Raw genomic sequence first — 14,268 nt, forward strand, 5'->3', positions numbered from 1 at the left:
AGATCCACCATTCCTACAAGTCTTCTTTTTCCTCAATACAAACCGTGATAAACGTGCTAACAGTTTTTACTTCACAAAGCAAGACACTGCAAGGACAATGCCAGTTGTCTTTGCTAGGTGAATCAGAGTCTTCAAATCTCTGGTCAAGAAGTCTATCTTTCAATATGGAAAGGTTCCTTTATGCTGTGTTACTTTCAGTTGAATATGAGATACTCAGCTTAATGATTTGAATTTATAGGCCTTCAGCTAATAACTTCATCTGACTATGGAGTGTGAACAACAATGGTAAAGACACAGAACAGTCTATAGCAAAATAGCTTTTGAAAAATTGAAGTTGAATTTATGGTAATTTAGCTATAAATAAACAGAACTTTTCTATGACATTTCTACAGGGAAAAATAACACAGCAGGGGTACTTCATATGGCCCTTCTTACACCTATTTTTGTGATTATTCAATGACTTCAACTTCATGCACTTCAGAGAAGTAGTGCAGCAATGCCTGGTTGCCATGGAAGTATTAAAAAACTGCTTCAAATTCACCATGAGTGTAGTCTCTTGCTTTTACAGTGTTTTTTTCCTGGTATTGGCAGCCACAAGAGGCATGGTCCTGATCCATGCACTGCTGATGGGAAATCATAGACTGGTTTGGGTTGGAAGGGACCTTAAAGACCATCTAGTTCCACCCCCCCTGCCATGGGCAGGCACACCTTCCACTAGACCAGGTTGCTCAAAGCCTCGTCCAGCCTGGCCTTGAACACTTCCAGGGATGGGGCATCCACAGCTTCTCTGGGCAACCTGTTCCAGTGCTTCACCACCCTCTCCGGGAAGAACTTCTTCCTGATATCCAATCTAAATCTCCCCACTTTCAATTTAAACCCGTTACCCCTTGTCCTGTCATTACAGCCCCCTGTAAAAAGAGCCACTCCAGCTTTCTTGTAGACACCCTTTAGGTACTGCCAGTGGGGTGGTCTGAGAGTAGAAAAGGCCTTGGTTCTGTGAAAGCACTGCTCAGCAATAATGCAAACATCTCTATATTATCAACACTCTTCTCAGCACAAATCCAAAACATAACCCCGTACCAGGTACTATGAAGAAAATTAACTCTATCCCAGCCAAAACCAGCACATGTAGAAAAGAAGAAAGCACCCTTCTTCCTGACACCGACTTCATTCGCACTTGACATTTATGAAGAGTTCAGACGTCACCCCCTAGCTGTCACCTTCCCCAGCCACCCTTCACTTTCTCTTGGAAACATGAAACCTTTCACTTGTACTGCCCTTTGTGACTTGCAGATAGAGTTTTGACTGCAGCTGGCTTTCAAAGAGTCTCTGTTACACATTAACTATTTCTTCCCACAGCTGTATTGCAATTCAGCCACAGACGTCTTGTCCAACTACGGTATCAAGAACTGAAGAACCACGAGGGCAAATTCAAAGCAGCATGCAGGCAGCTCTGCTACATAAATATATGTGTGTGTGTGTGGGAGAGTGCATGCACACACACGCACCAATTGTTAAATTACACTTTTTTTCATAACTTCAGTCTGAGACAAATGAAATCACCCCCCAAAATATAATGAAAGCCAAATTGATCTCCTAAGTGGATCAATAGAAGCTTAACTGAAATGGATAGGGGAGTTTATCAGACCTGATGTAGTAAAATACTAATAAGATCACTTCCAATTCACACATAAAGGACTAAGTGTTCAGCACAAATTTATCTCATTGTCAAGGATGAATGGGAACCTTTAGTAACGGATTAGGGCTGTAAAGCATTCTTTTTCTATACAAACAGTAGATTTTCCTCTTATCCTTACTGATTGCATGTTTTTAATGCTGTCTTTTTTCAGACCAAAACAGTAGATTTCTCTCTGAAGTGTTTATTCTTTTTCAGAGAACAAACGGGTCATTGTCTGCACTATTTTGCACTGAACGGTACCTGAGAGAAAGAGTATGGGAGTGTAATGTGTAAACCTATGGTCATGAGTGTAAAAGCACTCCTCTCACAGCCGTTGCTTCTACCCCTGCCTGCAGTGACCACATAATGGGTTTGGATGAAGTGGAGCAGCCTTAGGAGAAGGGTCAGAGAGAGACCTCAACAGCACTGCAGAAGAGGGAAGATCTGAACCGGAGGGTCCCATCGCTGGCACTGACTACTGGGTATTTGGCATCTTCACATTTAAATTTTTGTTCTGATGTTGTCTGCAAGAATAAAAAAACTACTTTTTCCATAACTCCTTGATTATGAAATCTGCAAAAGGTAGATCACTCCCTCTGCACCCAGTGACAGGCACCAAGCCACCTTTTGGAGTGGAGCTGAAGCATCTCCTTCTCTCCATTCCCCCTGGCTAGACATGCTTTTCTCCCTCAGCACGTCATCCTGGCTGCTTACCCAGGAATATGTACTGCAAGTTGGATGGATAATCTCATTGGGTTTATCACTACTGCTTCAAAGAGTGGGATTTACCTCATCTATTTTCAGCTGCCCTACAGTCCACATGTAGCTTATTTTCTTCTATAGCCTAAGGCTGTTCTCCATGGTCAAAGGGGAAAAACAGACTCCTCCAGAAGGAGTGATGAGAAACACCCCCATACGCAAATGGCTGTGACCTAAGATGTGTCAGAATACCAGTGTGAAGGGCGGCAAAGTCCAACTCCATCTAGGAGACACAGTAAAACTTCACAAAAAGCAGCAGGCAGGCAGATGGAAATTCATCCCACATACACCAGAATCGCTCATATCACCTCCTGGAAGGACCAGTTTCTCTCCAGTGACTACAGGGATTTTCAACACTTGCACTAAGTGCTTAGTTTTCAGATGGTTAGAGGCAAGTGAAATGAAGATAGCTCTGAAGATCCAGCACCCATAGCTGTGAACTTAGCTCTTAACCTGATCCTGTTTTGTTGGGATTTTTGGTTGTGTTTTTTTTTTTTTCTGGAAAGCTGTTTATGCAGCTGGAATATAATTTATTTGCTTCAGGTTGATCCATTTAAAGGAGAAAAAAAAAAAAAAAGTGGGGCAGGAGTAAGTACGCCCCTTCCCACTTTTAGGTATATACATGTAAATAAACGTACCCGTAAAGGAGGCAGACCTAGCACAGCTTTACCTTTCTCTGTCTGACTCCTAAAACATAAAGAAAATAAAAACAAACTGCCAAGAAACATTTTCCAGTGCTAAAGAACATTATTAAAAAAAAAAAAAAAAAAGACAATAAGGTATGTAGATGAAAAAACATACCAGAATTTTTACTATATAAAGTTTTGGTCATGTTAAGAGTTACCCTCTCCACCAGCAATTTCTGACCCATTGTGCATATAGAGTTTTGTTGTAACCCAGTCTGAAATGATACCAATCATTTTGATAGAGACATTCAGTAAGCAGTTTGGTATGCTCTAGGATTACAGAATCCAGAAGACTTTCAGCACATTCAGAGGGAAGATGGCTGAGTGTTTATATCCTGAGGTATCACATTTAGAACCACCTAGAGGAAAAATAGGGATGAAACTTTACCTCAACATAATAAGAGGCCTTACCCATTTTTTTTTTTTTTTAAATAAAGCAATATTTAACATGATCATTTGTGCTTTTTAATTGTAGAACAAGCTCTGTAGCATTAAGAAATGAAATTAATAGATAAATACATTTATAAAAATATTCTACAGAGGTAATAATCTCTCTGTAAGGAAACCCTGGAGCAGTGTACAAGAACGAACACTGTCTACCAAGGAAAGCAGAACAGTACTGAAGACATCAGTCAGCAAGACAACTGGAGACCAAATGCATGACTCTCAGCATTACCAATTACTACAAATAAAATTCAGGAAACTCAGATAGAACTGAATTAAAATAAGATTTCCTGCACCAGAACTTCTGCACATGAATTGTTGTCTGAAAGAAGCGTGCTGAATATGGCATATTATAATGGATGGGAAAACCAACTGAAGTGGAGTTACAATCAATTTTTGAAATAACAGAAACATAAATAAAAGAGCAGCAGTATCATGATACTCATTGGACCTGCATTTTGTTAATGAGGAGTAAAGGATTTCTGCAAAATAGGCTGTTAATGTAAAATCCATAACTGTGCCAAGACTTCAGATAGCTGTCTCTGGAATGATAGCTTCTGGTCTGCTCCTACAACTGCCAAGAGTACAAGAATATAAACTGTATCCAGAGAGCAGACAGTGAAAACAAAGCTTCTTTTTTTTTAATGAACAAAATCTTTTAGTAATGGACTTGAATTGAAGACTTTGCAGACAAAAATATCAAGGCACTTTTGGAACACAATGAGCAATATGCACACTGTTCTGAGGGGAAAAAAAAAAAGATATATATATATATGTTCCAAATAGAGTATGCAACTCCTAAATTAAGGCTCTGGAAATTTCTCTTAAGTCTTAAAATTAAGCTCAAAATATATCAAATTAGATGCTCCAAAACAGAAACAACCCAAGGCTGTTCTTTCTTTTAATGTATTTATCTTATTACTTCAGAGGCATAATTGTAACTGAAGCACTCCTTACATGCCCTGTCCATTATCATTTGGACTGAAATGTTTCCAATAGGTGTCCTAGCAGAACAAACCAGTATTATGTGCCTTTCTTAACCAACCACAACCGCTTTACAGATATAATTCATCAACTGTAGACTAAAGAATTCAAAACAATATTTCTCAAAAATGCTTAAATATCAGATGACTCTCAGAGAGTCACAATTTGTTAATTAATACAGTATTATCAGAAAAAGGAGATGCAACTGTCAGAACAATCATTAAAAACCATATTGTTCACATATTAGTAACAAACTACATCAAGAACTTAATTTGTATTAGATGCTTATGCATCTGGGGCAGGATGGGGAGCCACAAATGTTACCAGACTAAATTTTTATGCTGAAGAAAGGCAAGACAGAAGCAACTTCAAAACAGCAGTACTGAAGAGAGATTGACGCCCCCATGGAGAGCAGTGCACTGTAACAAGTGGGGAGAGAGGGGATTTGTGCGCCACTTGAGAAGCACCTGCAGAGGACTATGGAGGGGTCCTGACCAGCCAACAACCCCTCTTAGGCCATGTGTCACCTTTGTCATCGGAACTCGATGGGATTTGTGTGAGTACCTACTGAAGGTTCATGTCCACCTGGTTCTTCCGTGAGGGTATTGCTTTTTACTTCACCTCTTACTCAAATGTTTCACACAATGAACCGACCCTGGACGAGCGGCGGTCACAGCCATGGGTAAAAGGACCTGATGCAGTTGGGCATTTTGTGAAGTTCGGCTTAGCCACTTCGAAGTCTGAAGAGAAATATTTTGGTGGGAACATTTTGGTAGGAACTCATTCACGCTCTGTTATTTCCTTAAAGTGCTTTTTAAAGATGACAGAACTTGAAAGGTTTGCATGAATGTTCATTCGGCATTCATACAAACGAACTACACAACAGCTTGGACCTCTTTTAAGTTCAGTCTTAGTCAATATAGCTTGTCCCAGGCATCTCTCACCTGTCAGGTTTCATCCATCAGCTTTCAGTTTTCTCTAGCAAGGAAAGATAAGTCAGTCTCCCTAGCGTCCTCCTTTAGGAGGACTTTAAACCTGTAGTTGACTCTCCAAGTGACCATGACTTGAAATTTATGGGGACAAAACTCTGCCTGTTCTTTCTTACAAGCAATGGCTGTGTCAGTGTATTGCTCTGATCCTCAGTTTAGGCTGTCACCCTATCGCTAACTTTCGTCTTTCCTCCAGACTCCTAAAATAAGCCATCTTTGGCAATTTCCTGTGGGAAATGAGGCACTTTTTTTTTTTTTTTCTTTGAGATGTCCTTCCCTCTCCAGGGAGTTGAATTAATTATGCCCCATGCAGACAGAAGCACAGAAACATGGCCAACGCTGGCAACACTGACATGTTCAGTTTGTGGGCCTATCGCCTTTACACGGTCTCTTGTAGCTCAGTATAAAAGACTTTTTGGTTTGCAAGCTTCCAGTAGCTTACATTTATCACAAACACCGGTTTCTGGGTGGGCTCTCAAAAGCCACCTGTTTTTCTGCAGACTTTGCTCTCATTAAATTCGGCAGTGCCCCCAGGTCCAGCTCGAGCAGGAACTGGCAGTGCTGGAGAGCCCCACCGGGTAGGTCATGGACCATATGTCCGCTGGAGCTGATGGCTTTCCCAGCCACATCGCTTCTGCTGATGCTGCTCAGCAGCTTGTGCCTCCCATTTCCTCCACCCAGCTGGGGAAAAACCACTCTGGCCAGATTTCTCCATGGTGTCAGCCCCTGAAAGGCTGGTGCTGGAGATGCTGAAGAGGAAAGATGTGAATATTGGAGCAAACTCCCAAAATTGCGGCAGCCCAACTCTCCACTGCAACCCTTGCTCCTTCTCTGTGGCCAGTGGCCAACAGCTCAGTGTTACTACACAGAGCATTGCTCTTCTGTGCTGCTTCCACCCATAATGCTTTATTCTCTCTCTCTCCCACACATCCCTATCCACTTTTATTAGAGTGAAAAGGTTTTATATAAGTCTGAAGGATTGGGTTTTATTTTTAAAATGTTTGCAGTAGTACTTCTGAAGCATCCCTATCATCTGGCAAAAAAGGGAATTTAATGCAAAACCATATTTCAGTCATCCTCCCAACTCTGCTGCTTGCCCTACAGAAATTGTTTTATTGAATCTGATATTTTTGAAATGAATTTGGTATTCATGAAAGAGCTCAGATTGATAGCTCAGAAAGCGATGGCCAGATTTCCACGCAGAACCCAGGTAGCAAAACTGATTTCAGACCCGCTGCAATGATTGCTTGAAGTAGCTCAGTTTTGAAAAGGGTTCAGCTGTGGGTTTGGTTCTAACCTTTTTGGTCCTAACATTTCATAACCTGTTTGGCTCTAACATTTCACCCATGTGCATAGCATCATGCAAGGCAGCGTTCCCACCAACACCCAGGCTTCTTCCCAGGCCCATTTTAAAGGCCTGGCATCTGGATTGGGCTCTGTTGGAGAGCAGGCTCTGCATTGGGTGCCTTTGGGAAGCAGAGTAATGACAGACAGCGACCAATAATGCAGTCAAACAGTGATTCAAACAAGTGATCCAACATCAAAAAGCTGATTTATTACCTGACAGGTTCAATCTTCCCTTTCATCAGTTTAGTTAGAAAGAAAGGAAATGGTTGTATTTTAAGAGCAATATTAAAAAATATGGTATGGATGAAGTATGAAATAGAAAAATTTTCTTTCTTAGAGTATCAGAAACAACTACCAAAAGCCTTACACTGGTGGTTACACCTTCCAAAGGACCTCAAAAGCCGCTTCAGCATCTGTATCTGCGCAAGAGCCACGTTCATATGACCCAATATGCACAGCCACTTTGACATGAGTAAACACAGGTGCAGATTTGCATCAATCAAAAAAAACCCAAATAATCTGTGTTATGTTTTTCCAGTAGCTCCCTTGTGTTATTGTTTGTGTTTCTGTCTAGCTTTGTTCCAAGTTCAAAATAACAAGCATTCGCTTCACGCGCAGTTGTAGTGTTTGGCACACCAGGGACTGGTGGGACACCTTACCAGTAAAGATATTCCATTAACTTTGTGTAAGGAAAAGAGGGTCCATCATATTTTGTCTCATTTATATTGGGAAAAAATAGATTCTGAAGTACTGCAGATTTATTACGGAGAGCTTGAAAGAACCTCCTAATTATTATTCACTGCTTTATAGATCATTGTTAAAAGTGTTAATTTCAATTATCTAAATGTTTTTCTGGCTTGTATGTCATTTGCAATAAAATTACTAGGGCCAGATTTACTGGCGTACACCATTTGCTGTGTGCAGTTCCAACCCGAGGTTTACGACTGCTTTGTGTTGCTGGAGTGGTGCACTGAGCTTTCTAATGATTCTGGCTTATTGCCTTTTCCCCACACATTCTATATCAATTTATTATTCCACGGTGGATGGTTATATGCTTTCTGCAATTTACTTTAGAAATAGTATTAAAAATGAAGTTGACATGTATTAAATAATACTTTATTGATTTTCTTAAACTTGCAACACAGCAACGCACCCTGCGGCACTAGCCCTGAGCAGTACATACATACATACATATATATGTAGAAAACCACGTGTCACATAAGAGAAAGCCAGATGAAAGCCATGCAAGTTGAACATAAAAACATCTCAAATGACATCTTGAAAAATTGTGAGGGTGGAAAAAAAATACCCATCTGTCGTGGTTTAACCTCGGCACCATCGTACTGCACCAGTCTGTGTTTTGTATGCTGGCACATTCGTAACATGAATGAAATAGAATTTCTCCATGGGTGCAGCTTGCAAATGAACCACACTGATACTATAGCTACGCAAACCGCCCACCAACAGGCCCAGGAAGGGGAGATGGCCACACGCTGCTCCCCCTTGCCCCCTCTGCCCAGGGACGGCTTTCAGACCATATTTCAAGCACAGAGTTTTGGTGCAGACATCCATCGTCAGGAGCCAAACAGCAACAAATCAAACCCGAATCTGTAGGACTAGATTGTTTCTGATACCCGATTAGACAAGCTGTACTCCAAAGCAGGAATAAAGGGAACCTTTGGGTGACCACCTAACCTTTTGACTAACATAGGATGATTTCATTTCCAAAAGTAGCACCTCTAAGTGAGCACAGAGACTACGTGTTTTATGACCCACACGTGTCTGTATCAAACAAAGGCTTTACATTTCCATTTTGGAAAGGATTTTGAAAACAATTTTTGTTTAAAATATGGGTAAAGGAATAAGAATGGGTCAAGGTGGATTCAACACAAGAGAGAATCATTAGCATGAGCTACAGCCTGAAGCATTGAAGAGTACACATGCTGCTAGATAAATATGACACTGGTGCAGCACTGTATGCTATCTTCTAAGCTAGTGTGCTTTTCATCATCCAGATGCCTTTGTATGATCTAAAGTAGGGCTGCATGAGACTTGCAGTCAAATGCAGTGCTGTCAGAAAGGTATGATCAATCATTTCTGCCAAGCTGACAGTACAGGATCTGATTTATCCTGCCTCTGACTTATATATTTATTATAAAATCAAAGGTAGCTGGGGTTTTAGCATCAGTACAAAGTGCTGGAGTTTTGTTCAATAGTGAGCTGTTGCATGTGGAACAAGCATCAAATCTCCTGGCATTTGATGATTCATTTTAAATATGTCTGGCACATGAATTAGCAAACAGAGCTGTGAAATACTAACAGCAGCCAAAAGTAATTTATGAATATTGAATTGCACCATGCAGTATGTCAAGTAAAAATACAGCAAGAGTCCCCTTAAAAGCTTCTTTGCCTGTCCCAGCTTTCTGGTAATCAGAACACCTGAGAGAGCTGCGCTGAATGTAATGCTGCAAATCTAAAAAAAAAATAAAGTTAAAGAAATTCAAAAAAAAAACCAGACTCAGGAAAACTGAAATATCCTCCTAGAAATGAATAACATTTTTTAATGAAGCTGTTGGTAATTGAAAATATGTAAGTAATTAAGTATACATAGATGGCTGATCACAAAATCCACTGCTGTGCACATCGTCTTCCAGTTTGTCTGAATCTATCAATATCCCCACAGGGTTTTCATAACCTCTACCAGGGATTTTCATGTGTCCGCATTTTCTAACATAAGTTGGCCATGCCAGAACCTCTAATGGGGTGTTGGAGTGCGGGTGCAGGGATTCTATTAAAACATTGCAGCACATCTGAGGTATCCTAGAGGAGCCGAGCATTTGATGTGATAAGCTTTAAGATCCTCTGGTCGCAATCTGCAAAAAAAAAAAACCCTATACAAGCCTGTAAGGGAGGAGCTGTTTGGGAAGGCTTTAGACCCTTATGGGACCATAACTCGTGATCATGTTACTTTTTAAAAGTACTGTTAGAGTCTGGAAAACTGGTTTTCTATGACATGACACTTTTCAGATGAGGAAAAATATGAGGCTTAAAAAAATCGAAAGTGGATGGGCAAGAATAGCACCGAGCTTAAAATTAAATACAGATGTCTCAAAAAGCTGGCTTGCAGAGCAGACACTGAAAGGAAATGCTTTCAGTGAAAAGTTATTTGTAACCTTCAGTCAGGGTGACTGTAGGAGAAAGCACTGGGGAAATGGTAAGAATCATCATCTGCCTACAAGTTCATATTTATGCCTCTAAGATTCCCCTCATTTTCTCCCAGAAATCTGCCAAGTGCAGCAGAATGCCCACAACACAGCAGAATGCACAGGCTAAACCACCTCCGGCTTTGCACACACTGTGTCCTGGGGCTGTGTCACAGCCCTTTAGAAAGACCTTCATCCACTTTAAGCCAGAGATCCTGCCTTGAGGCTTTTCAACACGACTTGATGCATAGGTACTGTGGAAGCTCAAGTTCTTCTGAAGGCTCAGTCACTCGTCTGTACAAGCCTGTCTACTCTGCTATGCATATTCATTGATTAGTATCCTTAGAAATCAGCTGGATGTCATAAATAAGACAAGCCAGCATTGCTAGCAGCAAATTATACATGTACTTTAGTTCCAATTACACCATAATGACTGAGTGGCAAAGAGATATTGGCAGCTGAAACGGCATCAAATGGCTTTCTTGGGGCAGAGCCAACAGAACAGGGTAACATTAGAACACTGTCCCATAACATTTAAACTTCTCGTAACAAACCGGGGGAGGGGGCAGGGGTGTGTACACAACAGTCCACCAGTATTTCTAGGTAACAATTTTATAAAACCCTGTAAGTACGAGTGGTGATTGCAAAAACTAGCTACTTTATAAAACCCAGGACTCCAGCTCTGGGCTCAGCAAGGTCCCTGTCGGCAGCTACGGTCACTTGTTAACATCCTAAGCACAGACTCTAGATGGTGAGGTGCACCCCAAAGGAAGGGATGGTGTTTCCCTTTCAAAGGAGATCTAGCTGAATTCCTGGGAGCAGAAAAAGGCCTGCAGAAAAAGCTTAGCAGTGGGAAGTTTTGTAGATTGTGCTGTGAGAATAGAATGAGCTACCAAAGCATAAAACTGACTGTGGCCACAGCGCCTTTATAATCATGTTGGGTCATCATCAATGCGATATTGAGGAGGTATCAAAGCCTTGGTTTGGATCACGACACTGAAGACATGCCTGTTACAGGGAATGTAAAGAAGATCCAAACTCTCCCTTGATAAAGTCAAGTCTTTGTTGAAAAAGGTGTTTCATCCATTTGGGTCGCTGCACTTCAAGGAAAAAAATATTTCAGAAGATTCTTTGAATAAAAAGGAAACAGGAAAGCAAATGTAAACAGAATTGGTCTGTCAATTGTAGACATGGTCCCCAGCAGTTCCTTGGAAAAAGACAATAACAGGAATCAAATTAAATGTGGAATAACATGGAAGAAAAAAATATATAGGCTTCTGCAGACAAGCAGGAAACTCAGCACCAGTTTGCCAGGTCTCAATGAGTCACTAGCCAGTGTTTAAGGCAAGGAGATTTTCCTGAGTTACTCCAGGCTCATCACCACAGAGAGCTGGATGAAAGAATGGAGGGCAGATGACCGAGGGGGAGAAATCACAGCTGCCAAGAGCTCCTATCTGGGCACGGGGATATCTCATCCTTGCCATCTCCCTTTGGCAGCACCAGTCATCCTTGGGGACTGATCCTGCCAGAGGGAAGAGCCAGGCTGCAAGGGAGTCCACAGCACCTCAAGCAGGATAACACACTGGCATAGCCACAAGCGCCTAGGATGGTTGTCCTCACTACTGTTAGGAGTCTGCCACAGAAAACACCTTTACAGACTATAAAACCCTTTACATTACAGAGTGTGAGTGAGTGCAAACCACTTCAAGCCAGTTCAAGCGTCTGAAGGTCCAGTGATGTTCCCGAACTGGCATTTACTTAACTGTGCCAGCAGCCATACGGGCACAGCAGTCGTATGCAGAAAATACTCCCTCCAGCCTTAGGAAGGAGCCCTATAACCAAACAGGCGTTATCACACGTTGTCCCTGCACGTCCCCCTGACCACTCCTTCCTGGGTTCAAAATGCCAGACTTTGCCATCCGCATCCTTCCCAGACATAAACACACTTTTTGCATTGGACTGCAGTGTGTTCCTGCTACAGGCTCTGCTATATGAGCCATCTGTGCTCTGCTGGTCATTAAACACGATGTTGGAGAGGTGGATTGGAAAAATTAAGTATCTACTTCCTCTTGAAGAAGATCAACACCCATTTTTCTGAGACCTACACTGATTAAAATCTGTCTAGATCCTGATATATGCCTAATGCTTGAAATGCTTAGAAATCATGGAGGTACTGAACATGATGGAAAGTCCTTTTCATCTTGACGCACACTTAGTGACCAACCTTGTGGATATAGGTAAATTCTATCTTTTCCTCTAGAATACCATTTGAAAAATATTCTTAAATTGAAGGCTGATTTTCCACTGAAAATTTAAAAGCAGGAGCATGCCCATTCAGCCAAAGAGTTATATTTATATATACCTAGTCAAAAGCAGACGAACTTCTTGCAAAGAAAGTTTTTTGGTTTGGTTTTAACTCAAACTGGAAAATCTAGAAAATGTAATCTAGTCAAAAGAAAACCCTATTGCAATTTGAATTGAAAATAAGTAATTCTTAGGGGATAATAATGAACCTCAGTATCAATCAGTTTAGAACATAAGGGCTTTTAGAAATTTTATTATATTGGCTGCAGTAATTTAGAGTTCATTTCACTCTTGCTCAGCTAACGTTGTCACACCGAAAACAGTCATCCTATTGACTCCTTCAAGAAAAACAGAGCTATGAGCAATTTCAGAGGTCGGTTCATCCCACCTGCCTTAAAGGCCTGTCTTAGCATGGGATGCATCACATCCTGGGGCAGCGTAGTTTTCCCAGGTTTGTCTTTCTCTATGCCAGTCCATCCCTTAGTTAATGATGCCAATCAGATGCATATTTATATGAAAACAGATTAAATGCTTTTGTTACTGTACACTAGCATTAAAAGGCAACTTTTGAAATGCACAAGAGAGAGTAAAAATAACAACAATTTCTGTGTAAAGGTAAAATGTATGAAAAATTAAAAAAAAAAAAGGCATAAATGTTAGGATAGTTCCTTTATGTCAAATGTTTTTTCCAAAATAGCCTAGAAGTATTCATAAAAATATAACGACATTATGACAATATACACACATCCATATATATACAGAATCCTACGAGAGAAAGCTGGTTAGCTGCTGAAGGCCACAGCTTTGAGCTACTGACTGACCTCTCTCCACTGTAGAGAGGCTCCAGACCCAGCTGCTAAAACACCATGATTGATGGCACAGGATTTTAAGGCAGACCAAAATCAATGCAGGTTAACTTCAAGCACTACATGGCAAATGGCTGCAGCCTGGCAACTGACTGACAAGGCAAGGAGCTGAGGACAGGCATCACACTCGAGCATCTTTGCTCCTTGGCCACAGCTGTGGACCACAGTCTCCCTGGGAAGATGTTGCCCAATGGCAGTGTCTCAGCACTACCACTTCACAAATCCCATGTCATCATGACAAAAAGTATCCCTACAACTTTGCAGCTGCCAATCATGTCGAAGACCTCAGTGTTCTTTCTCTTGTCCATATACAATGATGCAAAAAGGGCACAATACCTATGAAAAGCTCTATCAGGTGTATCCAGAAGTATTTCACATGATATATGCAATTCAGATTTTATCAGACCACAGACAACTCGTCTAAACAATAAGAGTCTCTCTCACCCGCTTTGACTCCTGTGTATAAAGGAATTTATCTGGAGTAGCAGAAACGAATCGTGAAAACCCTAGGTCCAGACAAGGAATGTAGTGCTGATGTAGGGAAGGAAGAGGGAACCCTCTTGTTCCCATCCAATAGCCCCTCAAAAGCCATGGCAGACTCCTGGGCTGGGAGGGGATGGCAGGGACAAACCTGGCACTAGAGCACAGGTCTGCCATGCTGTGCCTGTGCAGATCTGGGAGCAGGCTTCCAAAATCAAAACTTGCCCCTCTGATAAAATTATGCCCTGGACCACAGAGCAGTCCAGATCAGGAGGCGCAAGGATAGGTCACATTCTTCGGAGGCTTCAGATGCTGAACTGTTTAAGAGGTGTTGTGCTAACCCTTGCCAGTCTTTGCTACTCACATAAGATGGTCATTTCTTTTGCCTTTGGTGACACTTCTTTCTATGCCCTAGAAGAGCAACAAAATCAAAGACGAAAAACAGCAGCATGCACCTAAACAAAATGGGATGTTTTGACGGGGTCCAGTTGATAGAAGAGGTACAAAGGGCGGGGGGGGGGGGGGAGA

Source organism: Eurypyga helias, unplaced genomic scaffold (genome assembly GCF_000690775.1).
Source record: "Eurypyga helias isolate BGI_N326 unplaced genomic scaffold, ASM69077v1 scaffold4335, whole genome shotgun sequence".
NCBI classification, from domain to species: Eukaryota; Metazoa; Chordata; class Aves; order Eurypygiformes; family Eurypygidae; genus Eurypyga; species Eurypyga helias.